General features: G+C 43.3%; 1 long non-coding RNA gene across 1 annotated transcript in view; it reads left to right on the plus strand.

The window, feature by feature from the left end:
• Positions 1 to 18,434, plus strand: part of LOC129534796 (uncharacterized) — a 28,749-nt gene extending 10,315 nt beyond the window's left edge. Inside the window, exons 7-11 of the long non-coding RNA XR_016036852.1 lie at positions 3,704 to 3,784; positions 9,134 to 9,237; positions 12,698 to 12,925; positions 13,487 to 13,589; positions 13,841 to 18,434. This is a non-coding gene — a long non-coding RNA (uncharacterized LOC129534796). The remainder of the gene's footprint in view (positions 1 to 3,703; positions 3,785 to 9,133; positions 9,238 to 12,697; positions 12,926 to 13,486; positions 13,590 to 13,840) is intronic.
• Positions 18,435 to 20,003: the final 1,569 nt, after the last annotated feature.

The raw sequence follows: 20,003 nt of genomic DNA on the forward strand, positions 1-20,003 counted from the left end.
TCAACTTTCTTTATGGTCCAACTCTCACATCTGTACATGACTACTGGAAAAACCATAGCTTTGACAATATGGACCTTTGTCGGCAATGTCTCTGCTTTTTAATATTGCACTGTGTAGGTTTGTCATAGCTTTTCTTCCAAGGAGCAAGTGTATTATTTTAATTTCATGGCTGCAGTCTCTATCTGCAGTGATTTTGGACCCGAAGAAAATGAAATCTGTCGCTGTTTCCGTTGTTTCCCGGTCTATTTGCCATGAATTGATGGGACCAGAAGCCATGATCTTCGTTTTTTGAATGTTGAGTTTGAAGCTTGCTTTTTCACTGTCCTCTTTCACCTTCATCAAGAGATTCTTGAGTTCCTCTTCGCTTTCTGCCGTAAGGCTGGTGTCATCTGCATATCTGAGGTTATTGATATTTCTCCCGGCAATCTTGATTCCAGTTTGTGCTTCATCCAGCCTGGCATTTCACATGATGTACTCTGCATATAAGTTCAATAAGCAGGGTGACAGTATACAGCCTTGATGTACTCCTTCTCCAGTTTTGAACCAGTCCATTGTTCCAGGTCCAGTTCTAACCGTTGCTTCTTTACCTGCATACAGGTTTCTCAGGAGGCAGGTCAGGTGGTCTGGTATTCTCATTTCTTGAAGAATTTTCCACAGTTTGTTGTGATCCACATAGTAGAAGGCTTATTCAAGGAAGCAGATGTTTTCCTGTAATTCTCTTGCTTTTTCTATGATTCAACAGATGTTGGCCATTTGACCTCTGATTCCTGTGCCTTTTCTAAATCCGGCTTGTACATTTGGAAGTTCTCAGTTCACGTACTGTTGAGCCTAGCTGGGAGGATTTTGAGCATTACCTTGCCAGCATGTAAAATGAGTGCAATTGTGCGGTAGTTTGTACATTCTTTGGCATTGCCTTTATGGCCACTGCTGAGTTATCCTAATTTGCTGTCTTATTGAGTGCAGCACTTTAATGGCATCATCTTTTACGATTTGAAAAAGCTCAGCTGGAATTCCATCACCTCCTATAATGAAATTTTCAATTCAATTATTGTATTCTTCAGCTACATAATTTGTTTGGTTCTTTTTTTTTTTAATTTCTATCCCTGTTGATATATTCATTTCGTTCATGATCACTCTCCTGATTTTGTTCGTTGTCTTTGATGATAATTTTGAATTCTCTGTCACATAATTTTCGATCATTTATCGATGATTCATTTCTCTAGATTTATTTTGTTCCTTTGATTGGGCCAGGTTTCTCTGCATGCCTTTATTACTTATTTTCTGGGATTTGAAAAAGCAGTCTTCTCCCTTAGTCTTTTATAAAACCTATTTTTTTTTTTATTTGGCTCTGTCAGTTCTTAATTGAGCATACTGGATCTTTGTTGTGGCACTCGAGCTTAGTTGCTCCATGGCATGTAGGATCTTAGTTCCCTGACCAGGGATCGAACCCATGTTCTTTGCATTGCAAGGTGGATTCTTAACCACTGGACCACCAGGGAAGTCCCCTGCTCCAAGTCTTCATGGACTAGTTTTATACAGGGTAAGATCATCTCCAGCCCAGCCTGGCTGGAAATTCTGGGAGCCTTAACAACACTTTTTGGAGGATGCATATTCTCCAGCTTTGTTCAGGTAATTTCCCAATTTGAGAGATTTGCTGGACTTCTTTTCTTCATTGGAGTTTGTAATCTCTTTCGCTCTCTGATGTCTGTGGTCCTGCAGGATCTCTGGTTGCACAATAAGCTGCAGAGCTCTCATTTTTCTCAGTGGCCCCCAGGCATCCAGAGTAGGCTGATTCCCTGTCAGGAACTAGTCCCTTGGGCAGCACCTGAAGAGACTCCATGTTTGATGTATGAACCACTTTTCCTCCTAAGAGAAAAGCTGCACTTGGCTAACTGGTTGCCAAAACTGGTGGGCGTGCTTTCAATTTAAGGAGCTTTATTTGGAGGGAACAGAAAGCCCACCCAATAATAACAATGACTGTAGAAATCATAATGTTCCATTTAGGGATGATAAGAATGATAAATATTTATTGCTGACTTCCTCAGTGCCCAACAGTGGTATAAGTGCTCAAAGTATACTTACTTGTTTCTTCCTCACTATAACCTGTGAGGAGACTTTAAGCATGAGGGAACTGAGGCACAGTGAGGGCAGGGCTAGCAGGTGGTGGGGCTTTGATTTGAATACAGGTTTGTAGTCCCTGAGCCCTTCATCTAAGCAGTGTACGCTACTGCCTTTCAGATGAGAAGAGCCTACTTTTTCAATCAAGGTAACACAAAGTCAAACACAGTAAAGTACCATGTTTTTCTCCTAATTAACTAAGCAGAGATTTAAATATTGATAATAATTAATGTAGTGTAGAATTTGGGGGCCTGTGACCTGTCCTACCAGTAGGGACTCCCCCAATATCTCGCCTCCCATTCTATGCTTCTGGGTGTTCCTTTTCTAAAGTTGAGTTGCTTTCTTGTAGGTTTCCTGTAAGGCTAAGAATGCTTAAATTTCTCAGAACTTTCTTATTTTAAATGATTGAAACAGTGTGTGCTGTGGGGTGTTTAGTAGAGTAAAAAATTAATTACTAAAAAGGGAAAGAAAATATCCTGAAACATATCACGAAAAGAAAAGCCTCGCTAAGATTTTCATTTGTATCCTATCCTTTTCTTTAAAAGAAAAAAACTTGTCATTGGAGTCTAGTTGATTTACAGTTTTGTGTTAGTTTCAGGTGTACAGCAAAGTGAATCAGTTATTTGTATACATTTATCATACTCTAGAAATTTTCTCTTGCTGTTATTTATACATTTGTGCATGTGTGTCTGTATTTACATATTTACGTATAAAAGATAAGTTCTCATCATACATTGAGTTTTGTGACCCACTCACCTTCTGTCAGCATACCTCCAGAGTCAGTGATTAAAAATCAGTTTATACCACAGGGATGGTAGAAATGCTCATAGCCAGTGAAGATATAAGCAAAGAAATAAAAACGACTAAAATGCATTTAACCAAATGCTTTTTATGTATTGACTCATTGTGCTCACAACAGTACTATGAATTAGATATGGTGTTAACCCACATTTCATAGATGAAATGATAAGGGACAGAGACATAAGGACTTAGCTCAGGACTGCACAGTTTGGGAACAGAGCATTTTGGGTTTGTACCCAGTTTCTCATGCTCCAGAACCTGGGAAGATGTCAAAGATTTGTTAGGAGCAGTCTATGCAAGTGTACACATTTTAGATGGTCATTAAAAAGTTATAGTATTTGTATATTAATATATTTATAGAAAGTATTGGACTTAGTGACCAAAAGGTAGCTTGTGACCTCGGTGAGTGCACGTTCATTGCAATCACAGGGACAGAAGCTACAGTGCAGTAAGATGAGGAGACAGTGGGAAGTGAAGAATGTTAACAGGGAATGCAGAAAACGCTTCCTGAAACTTTTGATGAGAGAACAGAGAGATTTTTTTTTTTTAAATCTTCAAATCCTTGAAACTTCAGCAATTTTAAAAGTTAATGTGAAGCTCATCTCAGAAATAACCCTTGAATTTGTCCTTTCTACACTCTTACTTGCACTGTGGAATTAATAAGAACCTTACAATGGAATAGTATGAGCCCTAAAGTTCAATATATATTACGGTATCAGTGAATGGAAGAATGGATAATTGTCTGTCAAGAAATGGTAGTAATTTGTGGAATTTTGCCTCTCAGGAGGCAGCACATGGCTGAAATCTTGATGTGATGTGGCTGGAAAATGTATGATCTGAGAGCCCCTGCACTGCTGACTACGGGGTGAGTCCCAGATTTTCTTATCAATGTATTAACACAAGGAGCAGTCCAGGAGCAGAAGTTAGACAAACACCACAGCCCACTACCGCAGTGCCATCTCTCACTGAGCTCACCAGGTGAGTCAAAGGCAAGTCTGTCTTCCCAGGGTGGGGACTGGATTAGGATCAACACACAGGTATGTTGTGAGCAGCTCTTAGGAAATTCTGGTACACCAAAGAATGAAGAGAACCTGCTATCTCAAACCTTCAAGACAGCACATGTCAGAGAGTTGTTTGTTTCCTTCCCCTAGATGCATGTAATCTCTGTAGGAGAAAGAGTGAGGAATGACTTTTCACCGTGCCTTCCTTAGGACCAGGGCTCAGATAGCCCGCATTGCTATTCAGTTCAATTCGGTTCAGTTCAGTCGCTCAGTCGTGTCCGACTCTTTGTGACCGCACGGACTGCAGCACGCCAGGCCTCCCTGTCCATCACCAACTCCTGGAGTTTGCTCAAACTCAGGTCCATAGAGTTAGTGATGCCATCCAACCATCTCATCCTCTGTCAGCCCCTTCTCCTCACGCCTTCAGTCTTTCCCAGCATCAGGGTCTTTTCAAATGAGTCAGTTTTTCCCATCAGGTGGCCAAAGTATTTGAATTTCAGCTTCAACATCAGTCCTTCCAATGAATATTCAGGACTGATTTCCTTTAGGATGGACTGGTTGGATCTCCTTGCTATCCACGGGACTCTCGAGGGTCTTCTCCAACACCACAGTTCAAAAGCATCAATTCTTCGGCACTCAGCTTTCTTTACAGTCTAACTCTCACATGCATACATGACTACTGGAAAAACCATAGCCTTGACTAGATGAACCTTTGTTGGCAAAGTAGTGTCTCTGCTTTTTAATATGATGTCTAGGTTGCTCATAACTTTTCTTCCAAGGAGTAAGCATCTTTTAATTTCATGGCTGCAGTCACCGTCTGCAGTGATTTTGGAGCCCCCCTAAAATTAAGTCTGTCACTGTTTCCTTGTTTCCCCATCTATTTGCCATGAAGTGATGGGACCGAGTGCCATGATCTTCATTTTCTGAGTGTTGAGCTTTAAGCCAGCTCTTTCACTCTCCTCTTTCACTTTCAACAAGCGGCTCTTTAGTTCCTTTTCACTTTCTTCCATGAGGGTGGTATCATCTGTGTATCTGAGGTTATTGATATTTCTCCCAGCAATCTTGATTCCAGCTTGTGCTTCATTCAGCCCAGCGTTTCTCATGATGTACTCTGCATTTGAGTTAAATAAGCAGGGTGACAATATACAGCCTTGACGTACTCCTTTCCCGATGTGGAATCAGTCTGTTTTTCCATGTCCAGTTCTAACTGTTGCTTCCTGACCTGCATACAGATTTCTCAATGGGCAGGTCAGGTGGTCTGATATTCTCATCTCTTTAAGAATTTTCCACAGTTTGTGGTGATCCACACAGTCAGAGGCTTTGGCATAGTCAATAAAGCAGAGATAAGTGTTTTTCTAGAACTTTCTTGATTTATTGATAATCCAACGGATGTTGGCAATATTGTCTCTGGTTCCTCTGGGGTTCTCTCATAGCTCAGTTGGTAAAGAACCCGCCTGCAATGCAGGAGACCCTGGTTTTGTTCCTGGGTCGGGAAGATCAGCTGGAGAATGGATGGGCTACGCACTCCAGTATTCTTGGGCTTCCCTTGTTTCTCAGCTGGTAGAGAATCCGCCTGCAATGCGGGAGACCTGGGTTCCATCCCTGGGTTGAGAAGATCCCCTGGAGATGGGAAAGGCTACCCACTCCAGTATTCTGGCCTAGAGAATTCCACTGACTGTCTAGTCCACGGGGTCACAAAGAGTCAGACAAGACTGAGGGATTTTCACTTTCTTTCCTCTGCCTTTTCTAAAACCAGCTTGAACATCTGGAAGTTCATGGTTCACATACTGCTGAAGCCTGGCTTGGAGAATTTTGAGCATTACTTTACTAGCATGTAACATGAGTGCTATTGTGCGGTAGTTTGAACATTTTTGGCATTGCCTTTCTTTGCGATTGCAATGAAAACTGACCTTTTCCATCCCTGTGGCCACTGCTGAGTTTTCCAAATTTGCTGGCATATGGAGTGCAGCACTTTCACAGCATCAACTTTTAGGATTTGAAATAGCTCAACTGGAATTCCATCATCTCCACTAGCTTTGTTTGTAGTGATGCTTCCTAAGGCCCGCTTGACTTTGCATTCCAGGATGTCTGGCTCTAGGTGAGTGATCACACCATCGTGATTATCTGGGTCGGGAAGATCTTTTTTGTACAGTTCTTCTGTGTATTCTTGCCACCTCTTAATATCTTCTGCTTCTGTTAGGTCCTTACCATTTCTGTCCTTTCTTGAGCCCATCTTTGCATGAAATGTTCCCTTGGTATCTCTCATTTTCTTGAAGAGATCTCTAGTCTTTCCCATTCTATTGTTTTCCTCTAGTTCTTTGCACTGATCACTGAGGAAGGCTTTCTTATCTCTCCTTGCTATTCTTTGGAACTCTGCATTTAAATGAGTATATCTCTCCTCTGCTCCTTTGCTTTTTTGCTTCTCTTCTTTTCACCGCTATTTGGAAGGCCTCCTCAGACAGCCATTTTGCTTTTTGGCATTTCTTTTTCTTGGGGATGATCTTGATCACTGCCTCCTGGACAATGTCACGAACCTCCGTCCATAGTTCATCAGGCACTCTGTCTATCAGCTCTACTCCCTTGAATCTATTTCTCACTTCCACTGTATAATCGTAAGGGATTTGATTTAGGTCATACCTGAATGGTCTAGTGGCTTTCCCTACTTTGTTCAATTTAAGTCTGAATTTGGCAATAAGGAGTTCATGATCTGAGCCACAGTCAGCTCCTGGTCTTGTTTTCGCTGCCTGTATAGAGCTTCTGCATTTTTGGCTGCAAAGAATATAATGAATCTGATTTCGGTATTGACCATCTGGTGATGTCCATGTGTAGAGTCTTCTCTTGTGTTGTTGGAATGAAGAGGAAAAGTTAAAATTTGACATAATCTCCTTCTCCTTCTGCCTCTGTAACTCGGCTTGCCCCTTGCAAATCTAGATCACATAGGTCACGCAGTCTCAGAAAGTGGGGACTTGCAATACTAGGAACTGGAGTTTATCTCACTCACCCTTGTCCTGCTCTTTGCAATTGCCCAGCACCCGCAGCCCTGCTTAATCAATCCTGTCCAGGCAAGGCATCCCTCTCCCCATCTTGACTGCTGTTCCCATGCATGCAAAGCCCCTTAGTTTAAACCATCCTATTAGCAGCTAGTGTTGCCCACTACAGTCTGTCTATAAGAACTCTGGAACCCTTTGTTCAGGGCTCAGAGCTTGGAGTGTTAACTCCTCTGGGCCCACTGGCGTAATAAACCTGAGTTCTCCAATTCTCTGAGTGGGGTGCTTGGTTTCTCAAGTACTGGTTTCTGTAACAGAAGGTTTGCTATGACCAGTGCATTCTCTTAGCAAAACTATTAGCCTTTGTCCTGCTTCATTCCGTGCTCCAAGGCCAAATTTGCCTGTTACTCCAGGTGTTTCTTGACTTCTTACTTTTGCATTCCAGTCCCCTATAATGAAAAGGACATCTTTTTTGGGTGTTAGTTCTAGAATGTCTTGTAGGTCTTCATAGAACCGTTCAACTTCAGCTTCTTCAGCATTACTGGTCGGGGCATAGGCTTGGATTACTGTGCTATTGAATGGTTTGCCTTGGAAACGAACAGAGATCATTCTGTGGTTTTTGAGACTGCATCCAAGTACTGCATTTCGAACTCTTGTTGACTATGATGGCTACTCCAATTCTTCTAAGGGATTCTTGGCCACAGTAGTAGATATAATGGTCATCTGAGTTAAAGTCACCCATTCCAGTCCATTTTAGTTCGCTGATTCCTAAAATGTTGATGTTCACTCTTTCCATCCTTTCCTGTTTGGCCACTACAATTTGCCTTGATTCATGGACCTGATATTCCAGGTTCCTATGCAGTGTTGCTCTTTACAGCATCATACTTCTATCACCAGTCACATCCACAGCTGGGTGTTGTTTTTGCTTTGGCTCCATCCCTTCATTCTTTCTGGAGTTATTTCTCCACTGATCTCCCGTAGCATATTGGGCACCTAACGACCTGGGGAGTTCATCTTTCAGTGTCCTATCTTTGCCTTTTCATACTGTTCATGGGGTTCTCAAGGCAGGAACACTGAAGTGGTTTGCCATTCCCATTCTCCAGTGGACCACATTTTGTCAGAACTCTCCACCATGACCCGTCCATCTTGGGTGCCCCTACATGGCATGGCTCATAGTTTCAATGAGTTGTACAAGGCTGTGGTCCATGTGATCAGATTGGTTAGTTTTCTGTGATTGTGGTTTTCAGTCTGTCTGTCCTCTGATGGAGAAGGATAAGAGACTTATGGAAACTTCCTGATGGGAGAGACTGACTGAGGGGTATCTGGGTCTTGTTGTGATGGGTGGGGCCATGCTCAGTAAATCTTTAATCCGATTTTCTGTTGATGGGCGGAGCTGTGTTCCCTCCATGCTATTTACCTGGGGCCAAACTATGGGCTTCCCTGGTGGCTCAGAGGTTAAAGCGTCTGCCTCCAATGTGGGAGACCCGGGTTCGATCCCTAGGTTGGGAAGATCCCCTGGAGAAGGAAATGGTAACCCACTCCAGTATTCTTGCCTGGAGAATCCCATGGACGGAGAAGCCTCGTAGGCTACAGTCCACGGGGTCGCAGAGAGTCGGACACGACTGAGCGATGGAACGGAACGGAACGGAAACTATGGTGGAGGTAATGAAGATAATGGTCTCCTTCGAAAGATCCCATGCATGTACTGCTACACTCACTGCCCCCAATCCTGCAGCAGACCACCACTGACCCATGCCTCCACTGGAGATTCCTGGACACTCCGGGGCACCTCTGGGTCAGTCTCGTGTGGGGTCACTGCTCCTTTCTCCTGGGTCCTGGTGCACAGAAGGTTCTGTTTGTGCCCTCCAAGAGTCTGTTTCCCAGTCCTGTGTAAGTTCTGGCAGATCTGTGGTGGGGTTAATGGCGACCTCCTCCAAGAGGGCTTATGCCATACCCAAGTCTGCTGCACCCAGAGCCCCTGTCCACTGCTGACCCGTACCATACCTCCACAGGGGATGCTCAAACACAGTTCTGTCTCAGTCTCTATGGGGTCCCTGAGTCCTGGTGCGTACAAGGTTTGTTTGAGCCCTCTGAGCATTTCTGGCGGGAATGGGGTTTGATTCTAAGCATGAATTCGCCCCTCCTACCATCTTTCTGGGGCTGCTGTACCCCAACATTTATTTAAATGGCACTGAAGTCCCACCTCATGCCATATACTCTGGGCAGGTTTTCTCGTTCACCTCTCAGGACAGCTCTGTGACAGAGGCACCATGAGTCCCAGCCACAGATGCCCAAGATCATGGTGACAAGAGCCTGGGTCACCTCTGCAGGTAAGTGTCAGGATGGGATGGGGTCCCATCCCTCACCCTCCCTGAGGATGCAGAGCAGCATCCCTTTCCGAAGATGTGCTTCCAGGGCTGGAGAAATGGTCATGCACCCCTCCCGTTGTCGTCCCTCAGTACTCTCACCTACCCCTCTGGATGAGGAAAATAACGTGCCAGGTGGCATCATATCCATCTCTATTTTTGTTCTTTTTTTTTAATGAAAAGGAGTATATTTGGAGAGAGTAAACTAGGAAACTGATGATAATGGTAGCCATTCTATTTGGAAAATATTTATTTGTGTTGAAGCAATTCCATCTGCTCTTGACTACTCCAAATTTACATCGCGTGCACTGATTTATTTTTTCTCTTATTAATGTTTGATAATGAACAGTGTGGACTCTACAGAGGGTCCCTACCAGAGAACACGTGCTAACCCCCATTACCCTCCAGGCTGCACATGCTGCCCATTCTTTCTCTCACACACTCTGTCATCCCCTGCTGGGACACTGAACACTACCGCTCAGGCTGCCCACACCAGGATCCAAGGTCCCATACGCCATCAGTCACCTCTTTCCTGCCCTTTGCCCGACCACCAACTGCTGCTGCCACTTGGTGTTTCATCTTGTGCAGGCCCCAGCGTATATTTTCTACTGCCTTCTTTTACACTTATCAGTGTTTTCTAACAGAATTAGTTTCATCCTGTACATATATTCAGAGGCTGAACTTTAATTTTTGGTAGTTGTTTGAATAAACTCGTTTGTAAGAAAATTGAAAGTGGCGATTTGTTAGTGCCACCTAGTGGCCTATGCCTGAACTGTAGCCTGAACATTTCAAGACAGAAAGGTGGGAGGGAGGGCCTGTGGCAAAGAGCCACGGCAAAGAGCCACAACAAAGAGCTTTCTGGAAGTCTGGTATAAAGGGGGGAATCCCTTGGGTACAGCTATATTGATGACATCTTTCTGGACATTGCATGTAGATAGAATCATATGCTATGTGGCTTTTTGCATATTTGGCTTCTTTCACTTGGCATACTGTTTTCAACGTTCACCTGTCTTATGGCATATATCGGTACTTCATTCCTTTTTATTGTCAAATAGTATGCAATATTTTACTTACACACTCTTTAGTTGGTGGACATTTGGGTTGTTTCCACTTTTGGCTCTTCTGAATAACAATGCTATATACATTTGTGTGCAAGTTTTTATGTAAATATATGTCATCACTTCTCTTGGTTTTGTACCTAGGAGTGCAATTGCTGCGTCATATGGTAACTCTCTGTTTAGCCATTTGAGGAACTGTCACACTGTTTTCATGCCCCTGACAGTCTTGAGTACAGGCTGTTTTTTAGTATACTTGTGATTAGGCAGTTTGCTGGACTATTTGTGGTTATCAGTTTTGAGGAAAAATACCACAGAGTTGAAGTGCCCCTCTTATCACCATGGTACCCACATGACATCACTGAGTCACTGGATATGATGACCTGCTTCACTGGGTTAACGTGCTGTTTGTCCAGTTTCTCCATTGTACAGTAACTTTTTCCATTTGCCTTCTCTATCCTTCAGAAGTCAGTCACTAAGTCCTCTCTGCCCTCAGAGGTAGAAGCCAGAATTATGGGTTACTTCATGGAGGCAATCAGGCTTCCCCAGTGGCTCAGCAGTAAAGAATCCACCTGTAATACAGGAGACGGTGGTTCAGTCCCTGCGTCGGGAAGATCCCCTGGAGGAGGAAAAGGCAACCCACTCCAGTATCCTTGCTTGGAGAATCCCAAGGACCAAGGAGCCTGGCAGGCTATAGTCCATGGGGTCACAAAGAATCAGACACGACTGAGCACACACGCAGGCACACTTCATGGAGGCAATGGTATTTACATATATTATTTGGAATTTTTTGATAAAGACGTTTATTCTCAACACCATTTCTTTATTAATTCAGATATTTGTTGATATCAATATGGATTCATGTATACTTTTTGTAGGTTGGGTTTTATTTTTCTTATTTAATGGATACATCCCCAGAGAATGTCAAGCATCATAATTTCTACAACCCAGTAAAAGAATTTTGACTTAACAGAAAACTGCAAAAGAGGTCCCTATCCCTACCAATATAGTGTCCAAATATGGTATATCGCACAGTTCTTTCAAACAATATATTTTCATGGCAGAGTTTGAATAACAATATAATTTCAGAGAAGTTTATTCCCTACATGCTAAGTTCTTGAGAAAGAAATAAATGGAAAAAACACAGGTTCTTGAAGTGACTATAAAAATTATTGCTAACTTGCACTTAACATATTTGCAAAATCACTTTCATTGAAGTAAAATTATGAGATATGTCTGAGAAAAACTGTGCTTCATTTAAAAGCCTGTTGTTGAAAGCACAGCCTTCATGTTATCTCACTCTTACTCTATGGAATGTATTTTACAGCTTGAGCTTCTGGATAGCTGGCTGTCCTGTAATGTGATTCCCCATCTGTAGTCAAGTAATTGAATTCTGAACTACAGAAGGGAAGTTCTCGTCTCTTTCTCTTTTTATAAAACATATTTATTTGGCTACATGGGGTCTTAGTTGCTGTATGTGGGATCTCATTTAGTTGCGGCATGTGGGATCTATTTCCCTGATCAGGGATTGAACCCTGGCCCCCTGCATTAGGAGCAGAGTCTTAGCCACTGGACCACCAGGGAAGTCCTGCAAGCCTCTTCTCTTGAGAAAATAACCGTATTTGCCTGTGTTTGAAAAATCCTCTCAACATTCTGGATCTGTTGTATAAGTGTGACAAACAAGTGGTTGTTGAGTTGGCAAGTGTAATTTCAGTGAAAGCGCAGAGGAACACAGCCCCTTTAGATGAGGGAAGGGAGGTGCGGGAAGATGTGAATTAAGTGTGCAGAATTCTTGGTAGAACTTCGGTGCGAGAGAGAATCCATGGAAAGAGGACAGTAACTAGAAATGTGGAGAGGGAGCTAGGGCTGAAAGCATGTTTTAGAATCATCAAATAGAAACTTGAGCTGGTTGAAATCTTAATATGCATTTATTTGTCCTCAGTTATTCGCTTCAGGTAGCTCTTTGCGACCCTACGGACTGTAGCCCACCAGGCTCCTCTGTCCAAGGGTTTCTTCAGGCAAGAATACTGAATTGCCCTGCCCTCCGCCAGGGAATCATCCCGACCCGGGTATCGAACTCGTGTCTCTTATGTCTCCTGCTTTGGCAGGCGGGTTCTTTATCACTAGTGCCATCTGGGAAGCCTGGAATCTTAAAGGGAGGGAGCCATGTCTTCTTAGAGTTAACAACTGAATTTTCCACACCTGCTTTCCTACACTTTAATTTCCTGTTGCTATTCTAGAGAAGCCTAAAACTTAACCAAAGAGATCATATAAACTTTGGTCTTAATACCTGTTAACTGGGTGAATAGATGGATGGATGCAGGATGTGTCAAACACGTGTTGGGTATTCACGAATTTTTATGCCCCAGTGCAGATGACAGAACCCATGGTGTTGGATGACTGCGAGGATGCAGCTTGTCAAGACTGCAAATGATGGTTACAGCATAGGAGACATTCCAGGTGTAAACAGGGCTGCACACCGCGGAGCCGTAGAAACCTGACGTCATTGCGGCGACCGTGATATTTTAATATAGACAGAGGCTGCCTGGCGAGGAAAGCAGGTTTCACCTTCAGGTGTTTGGAACTGAGTTGGGAGAGTAAGTTCCTGCGGTGGGCACGAGCTCACCCTGGGGTGTGGGGAGACAAATGGATTGACACCCAAGTCACCTCTTTCCTGCTTTGGGGTTTGGTGCCCCGCTGTCTTGGTGGTAAAAAGGGTCCCGCCTGGCCCCAGTGAGTGCAGTGTCCTGGAGCCACTTTCCTCCTAAAGGCAGGGTCACAGGAGGTGAGACAGGTAGCAACTCTCTCTACACCTCAGCCTTCCCCTCTGTAAAATGGGGGTAAGAATGTGTTACCTACAATGTCTCTGTGACCATTCAATGATAACACATGAATAAACCCATGGTCCTGTGGTTATTGTGAGATCATGAATGTCTGCATGAATTCAGGCCATTTCTTATTCCTTTTCCACTTTGTTCACTGGGGACAAACGAGAAAAGGAGAAGAAAAGGGCCTTGGGAGAAGCCCATTATATCGTGTGCTGGGTGTGTCTCCCTGTGCCACCCTCATGCCAGTGGCCTTGCTCATTTCAGGTGTCTGAAGGAGACAGCTTCTGAGAATCAGTGTCCTGATGACTTATGGAGCTTCTTCTATTCCAGGTTCAAGGGCAGCAGTCCTCGGGAGACCCCAACATTTATATTTTTTGGTTTTCCTACACTGATACTGGTTCCCATGGAAGTTTCTGCTGATGGTTTTGCTTTGGTAAGTTGTATTCTCAGTATTCACCTGTCTCTTTAATTTTGGAGACAGAAATTTGACTTGTGGCCTCACCTCTCTGATCTGAGAAGAGCTGTTGTTGTTTTTTTTCTAGTTTGCCTTTGTACTTATTAGGATGGAGTGCTGGCTTCAAAACTCCTTACATATCAGACTAGAATTGGACACCTATTTATTTTTTGATTTATCTATTTTGTTGTATGTGTCAATAGCTCTTTTTTTTTTTGATTGCTGAGCAGCAATCCAGTATCTGAAAGAGTTATTCGCTTAGTCGTGTCTGATTCTTTGCGACACCCTGAACTGCGGCCCACCAGGCTCCTTCTTCCATGAGATTTTCAATGCAAGAATACTGGAGTGGGTTGCCATTTCCTTCTTCAGGCGATCTTCCTGACCCAGAGATTAAACCCGGGTCTTTGCAGGCAGATTCTCTACCGTCTGAGCCACCCATCCAGTATATGCGTATGCCACAATTTGCTTTATTCATTCACCTCTTGAGGGACATTTGAGGTGTTTCCAAGTGGGTTTCTTCTAAATAAAGCTGCTATGAACATTGGTGTGTAAGTCTGGGCATGTACATATGCTTTCTTCCTCTAGAATACATCCTTACCAGAGCAACAGCTGGATCATATGGTAGATGTAAGATTAACCTTGTAAGATACGAACAAACGGTTTTCCAAGGTGGTGACACCATTTTCATCACCACCATTAGTGTGTGAGAGGTCCATGTCCCATAGTCGTGCCAAAACTTGATTTGGTCATTCTTTTTCTTCATGAGCATTCCCTGTCAGGTGTAGTGGTAGCTAATTGTAGTTTTCAATTATATTTGCACAATGATAATGATGAGAATAGTTTCATGTGCTTCTTTGCCAATTCTATGTCTTCTTTGATGAAGTCGCTCTTGAAATCTTTTCTCAGTTTATCTATGAGTGTGTCTGTTTTCTTCCTATTGACTTTTGATTCTTTTTTCTGTATAATAGCCCTTTATCTGGAGAAGGAAATGGCAGCCCACTCCAGTGTTCTTGCCTGGAGAATCCCAGGGACAGGGGAGGCCGTCTATGGGGTCACACAGAGCCGGACACGACTGAAGTGACTTAGCAGCAGCAGCAGCAGCAGTCCTTTATCAGATATATGATTTATGAATATTTTCTTCCAGTCAGTGGCTTGTCTTTGTGGTGGATGAGGTTTTGCATTTGTTTTGAAAAGTCTCACCTTCTGGTTACAGGAAATAAGGGTCTCCTTCAAGGCACTAATGAAAGCTTACAGACCATTTTTGTGGCACTTGAGCTGGGAATTCCAATTTCTGAGCTCATCCTTTTCTTTCTCCATTTTGTCTAGTGACATTAGGGGCAATCAGCCAATCTTCTTATATTTGTTATCTTGCAAAAATGTTTGAAAGTATCATATACACAGTCACCCACATCCTTTCTTCTTTTAGGTATCTGCAGTGGTGACATTTATGTTATATCCATTCCCAGATCACAGCATGGACTATCAGGGCTCTCTTTACTACTGGAAATATAGCACCTTTACATATGATCAGATTCGAGAGCCAATTCCAGAAACCTCCCCCTGCCCGCAGGCCAGTTCAGAAAACTCAACCTTAAATTTCTCTCCTTTTAAAACCACTGTTGGTACCAAAATCTGTATTAGTCAGAAACAGAACCAATAGCCTGTTATAGAGGGGGGAGTAGACTGACTTCAGGAATTGTTTCAGGTCATTATAGAAGCTGAGAAGTCCCACGATCTATGTTCAGCAAGCCCTGGGCCTAAGGGAGCCAATGGTGTGAGTTCCAATCCAAAAGCCAAGAGGCTCAAGACCCAAGAAGAGCCCATTTTTCATTTAGTCTGAGTGCAGGAACAAGCTGCCAATATGCTTTACTTCATGCACCCGTTCAAATGTTAATCTCATCCAGGAAAACCCCCATAGACGCACAGAATAATGTTTAACCAAATGTGTATGCACTCTGTGGCCCCATCAGGTTGACACATGAAATTAACCATCACATCCTCCAATTTATTTGCATAAGAAGCTATGTCTTTTGTTGTGTGGGTTTGCATTCTAGAGTCTGCTGTGCTCAGTCACGTCTGACTCTTTGCGACTCCATGGACTGTAGCCCACCAGCCTCCTCTGTCCGTGGAATTTTCCAGGTAAAATACTGGAGTGGGTTGCCATTTCCTCCTCCAGGGGATCTTCCCAACCCAGGGATCAAACCCGTGTCTCCTGTGCCTCCTGCATTGCAGTTGGGTTCTTTACCCGCTAAACTATCAGTCTGCTGACTCTGTCCCTATTGTTTTGTTTATGTTGTTCTGTCCCCTCCCCCTTTGATCGGTGATTAGATGCAGAGGCTATATCAATTCATATTTTTGGCAAGCATACCTCAGGTGTGGTGGAGTTTACTCCATAGCCTTCTTCCAGGAGACTCGTTGTGTCTAGTTGTCTCTCCAGTTGTGACACTAAGGTTAATCACTGGTTTCATGTATTGTCAGCCCGCTACCACCATTGTAACATTTCCCATGTGTTTTTCACCTGAAGTTTGTGGCCTCCAAATACCATTGCCAAATCTGCATTTCATTTAAGGTTGCAAAATTTTGTATGCATTTGTTAGTTGGAATTCCTTTATAAAAGGAATTTCCTAATCAACTATTAGGTTGCATGGGAGGATAGGATGAATGTTTAATTCTTTTACAGTCTTTTCACTTTTCAGAACAGCAGGTAGTTTCCTTAGGATCCTCCGAAGGTGAGCAATAAGTTGGTTTCTGTGGACTTTTTTTCCCATTAGAATGGCGTTACGAGCTGTAGATTTTTCTATATCTGATGTGTTTTAATATACTGTAGTCATTATTTTTATGGAGAAGGCAATGGCAAGCCACTCCAGTACTCTTGCCTAGAAAATCCCATGGATGGAGGAGCCTGGTAGGCTGCAGTCCGTGGGGTCGCTAAGGGTTGGACACGACTGAGCGACTTCACTTTCACTTTTCACTTTCACACACTGGAGAAGGAAATAGCAACCCACTCCAGTGTTCTTGCCTGGAGAATCCCAGGGAAGGGGGAGCCTGGTGGGCTTCCGTCTATGGGGTCGCACAGAGTCGGACACGACTGAAGTGACTTAGCAGCAGCAGCAGTCATTATTTTACTTGACATTCTAATTGTTCTGCCTTTAGCCTGTGTGAGCTCCTTCTGGTTGACTTTTGTGCCTTAATTGTGTTTTCTCGTATGAGAGTTTGGTCCAGATTCATCTGGTACAATCCCTACGCAAACCTGCAATCAGACATTTTTTCCAAGGAAGCCTGGTTCTTTGTAGGGCTTCCCTTGTGGCTCAGGGGTAAAGAATCCACCTGCCAAGCAGGAGATGCAGGTTTGATCCCTGAGTCAGGAAGATCCCCTGGAGGAGGAAATGACAACCCATTCCAGTATTCTTGCCTGGGAAATCCCATTGTCAGAGGAGCCCGACTGGCTATAGACCATGAGGTTGCAAAGAGTCAGACACAACTAGGCGACTGAGCATGCACTAGTGTTGCTCATTGCTGCTTTAATTAGATTCTGATATATTGTGTTTTCGTTAACATTATCGTCATCAAATTCTGCCATTTTTAATGTGTATTTCCATCTGGGCTGAAGATTTGTTTACCAGCCTCAGATAGAGTCAGTTTTCCTGAATGTTCCATATTCATCTAAAAAGTGTGTTATCTAAGACCCTTCACAGTCAGTATGTTCATCTATCAGATCTACTCTTGAGACTGTGTTGTTTAAGTCTTTTCTGCAATGAGTAAATATTTCTCTACTTGACTATTTTGGATTAAGGGAAGTATGTTAGAATCATCTATTATTAGTGCATTTCTTCCTATATCCCTTGCATGTACTGTAGTTTTGGCTCTGTGAATAGTTTTGCTGTGTGATTGGTTATATAACTATTAATATTTCATATCTTCCTTCTGAATTTTAAACCTTTAACAATAACAACTATGCTATTTTGTCTTTTGCCAGTCAACTACCTTACCTAAGATTAATCCCAACTCTTATAGATAGCAACATATATTTTTTTAAAGTTTTGTTCTGATTTGGGCCATTTTAAAAGTCTTTATTGAATTTGTTACTATATTGCTTCTGTTTTATGTTTTGGTTTTTTGGCCTCAAGGCATGTGGGATCTTAGCTGTGCCACCAGAATTGCTCCAGATTTACTCTTATGCAGGTTTTATATATTTACAGATGTACGCATACATTTATATATTTACATACAAAACACAAGGTCTCATCTTACATTTAATTTTGTAGCTTGCTTATGTCACTCTAGTGGTTGAATTGTGTGCCCTCCAATAATTCCAAATCATAACACCCCCATGCCTTAGTTGGAAATAGGGTCTTTGCAGGTACATTTAAGTTAAAGACCTCGAGAGATGACTGGATTTAGGACAGTTCCTAAACCCCAAGACGGGCATCCTTATAAGAGAAAGGAGGGAGACTGCACCCACACAGGGAAGAAGGCCATGCGAAGACAGAGGCAGAGACTGGAGTTATGCTCCCATGAACCAAGAAAGCCAAGAGCCACCAGAAGCTGGAAGACGAACGAAGGAGACTCCTGTGGAAGCTTCAGAGGAAGTTTGGCCCTGCCGACAACCTTGATTTCAGGTTTCTGGTCTCTAAAACGATAAGATAATGAATTTCTCTTGTTCTGAGTCATGAAGTTCCTGTTCATTAGTATCGGCAGCCCTAGGAAACGAACACACTCGCTAACCACATACTTCAAATGTCATTGTGAATAAACACCACTCTGTATCCTGTTTTTGTGCCTGTGGGGATAGTAATGCGAATAAAGATATACATGAAAACTAAACATGGCTACATTTTAAAGTCCTAACAGTATTCCCCATATCAATTCATTTAATGGTCCAGGCACCCCTATGAGGTAGACACTTGCTCATCTCCATTTTGTAGACGAAAAGCTGAGGAACAGAGAGAACTTGGCCTAGGGCTGCGCATTTAGAGAACAGGACAGCCAGGGTTTGTACCTCACGCTCCAGAGCCTGGGAAACAGTCAAAGACTTGTTTCAGTAACAGAAGCAGTCTGCATAAGCGTGTGTACTTTGCTGGTGGTGGTTTAGTTGCTAAGTCGTGTCCGACTCTTTGTGACCCCATGGACTGTAGCCCGCCAGGCTCCTCTGTCCATGGGAGTCTCCCGGCAAGAGTACTGGAGTGGGTTGCCCTTTCCTCCTCCAGGGGATCATCCCGACCCAGGAATTGAACCCTAGTCTCCTGCTTTGAAGGCGGATTCTTTACTGACTGAACCACCAGGGACGTCCATGTATACTTTAGGGAATCGTTAAAGCAATATTCATGTACTAACATATTTACCTAGTGACCTTGGTAAGAGCACGTCCACTGCAATCATGGGGACAGATTCAGTAGTACAGTGAGATAAGAGGTTAGCGGGAAGTGAAGAATGTTAACAAGGCATGCAGAAAATGCTTTCTGGAACTTTGGTTTTGAAGGACAGGAGAGTGGGGGAGAGAGGTCTGTGGTTAAATGGGTAAAAGGGATCCAAAGGAGAATTGTTTTTAACATCTTCAATGCCTTGAACGTATAAAAGTTAACATGCAGGAGCCATGTCATCTCACATTTAACCTCTGACAGGATATTTCCACTACAGAGTTAACGGGATACTTCTAATGAAGAGTATGGGTTTGAGCTCAATATATATTTAGCTGTGAGTGACTGGAAGAATGGATACTTGTCTATCAAAGCGATGGTAGTAATTTGTGGATTTTTGCCTCGAAAGGAGGCAGCACGTGGCTGAAATGATCTGAGGACCCCTGCCATTTTGAATGGAATACAGGTCTCGAATTTCTTACCAATGTAAGGAGCATAGGGAGCAGTTCAGGAGCAGAAGTTAGACAAACATCACAGCCCACTGCCCTGGTGCCATCTCTCACTGAGCTCACCAGGTGAGTCAAAGGCAAGCCTGTCTTCCCAGCGTGGAGACTGGATTAGGATCAGCACACAGGTATTATGTGGAGCAGCTCTTAGGAGATTCTGTAACACCAGAAATTCAAGAGAACCTGCTACCTCAAACCCTTCAAGTCAGCACTTGTCAGAGAGTTGTTTGCTCCCTTCCCCTAGATGCATGTAATCTCTGTAGGAGAATCAGTGAGAGATGACTTTCCACCGTGCCTTCCTTAGGACCAGGGCTCAGATAGACCCCACTGCTGTACCGTAACATTTAAAGGGCACTGAAGAAGTCCCTTATACTGCAAGGAGATCCAACCAGTCCATTCCAGAGGAGATCAATCCTGGATGTTCATTGGAGGGACTGATGCTAAAGCTGAAGCTGCAATACTTTGGCCACCTCATGCGACGAGTTGACTCACTGGAAAAGACTCTGATGCTGGGAAAGGTTGGGGGCGGG

Source organism: Moschus berezovskii, chromosome X (assembly GCF_049115385.1).
Source record: "Moschus berezovskii isolate FMDL1 chromosome X, NW_MosBer_1.0, whole genome shotgun sequence".
In the NCBI taxonomy this organism is placed as follows: Eukaryota; Metazoa; Chordata; class Mammalia; order Artiodactyla; family Moschidae; genus Moschus; species Moschus berezovskii.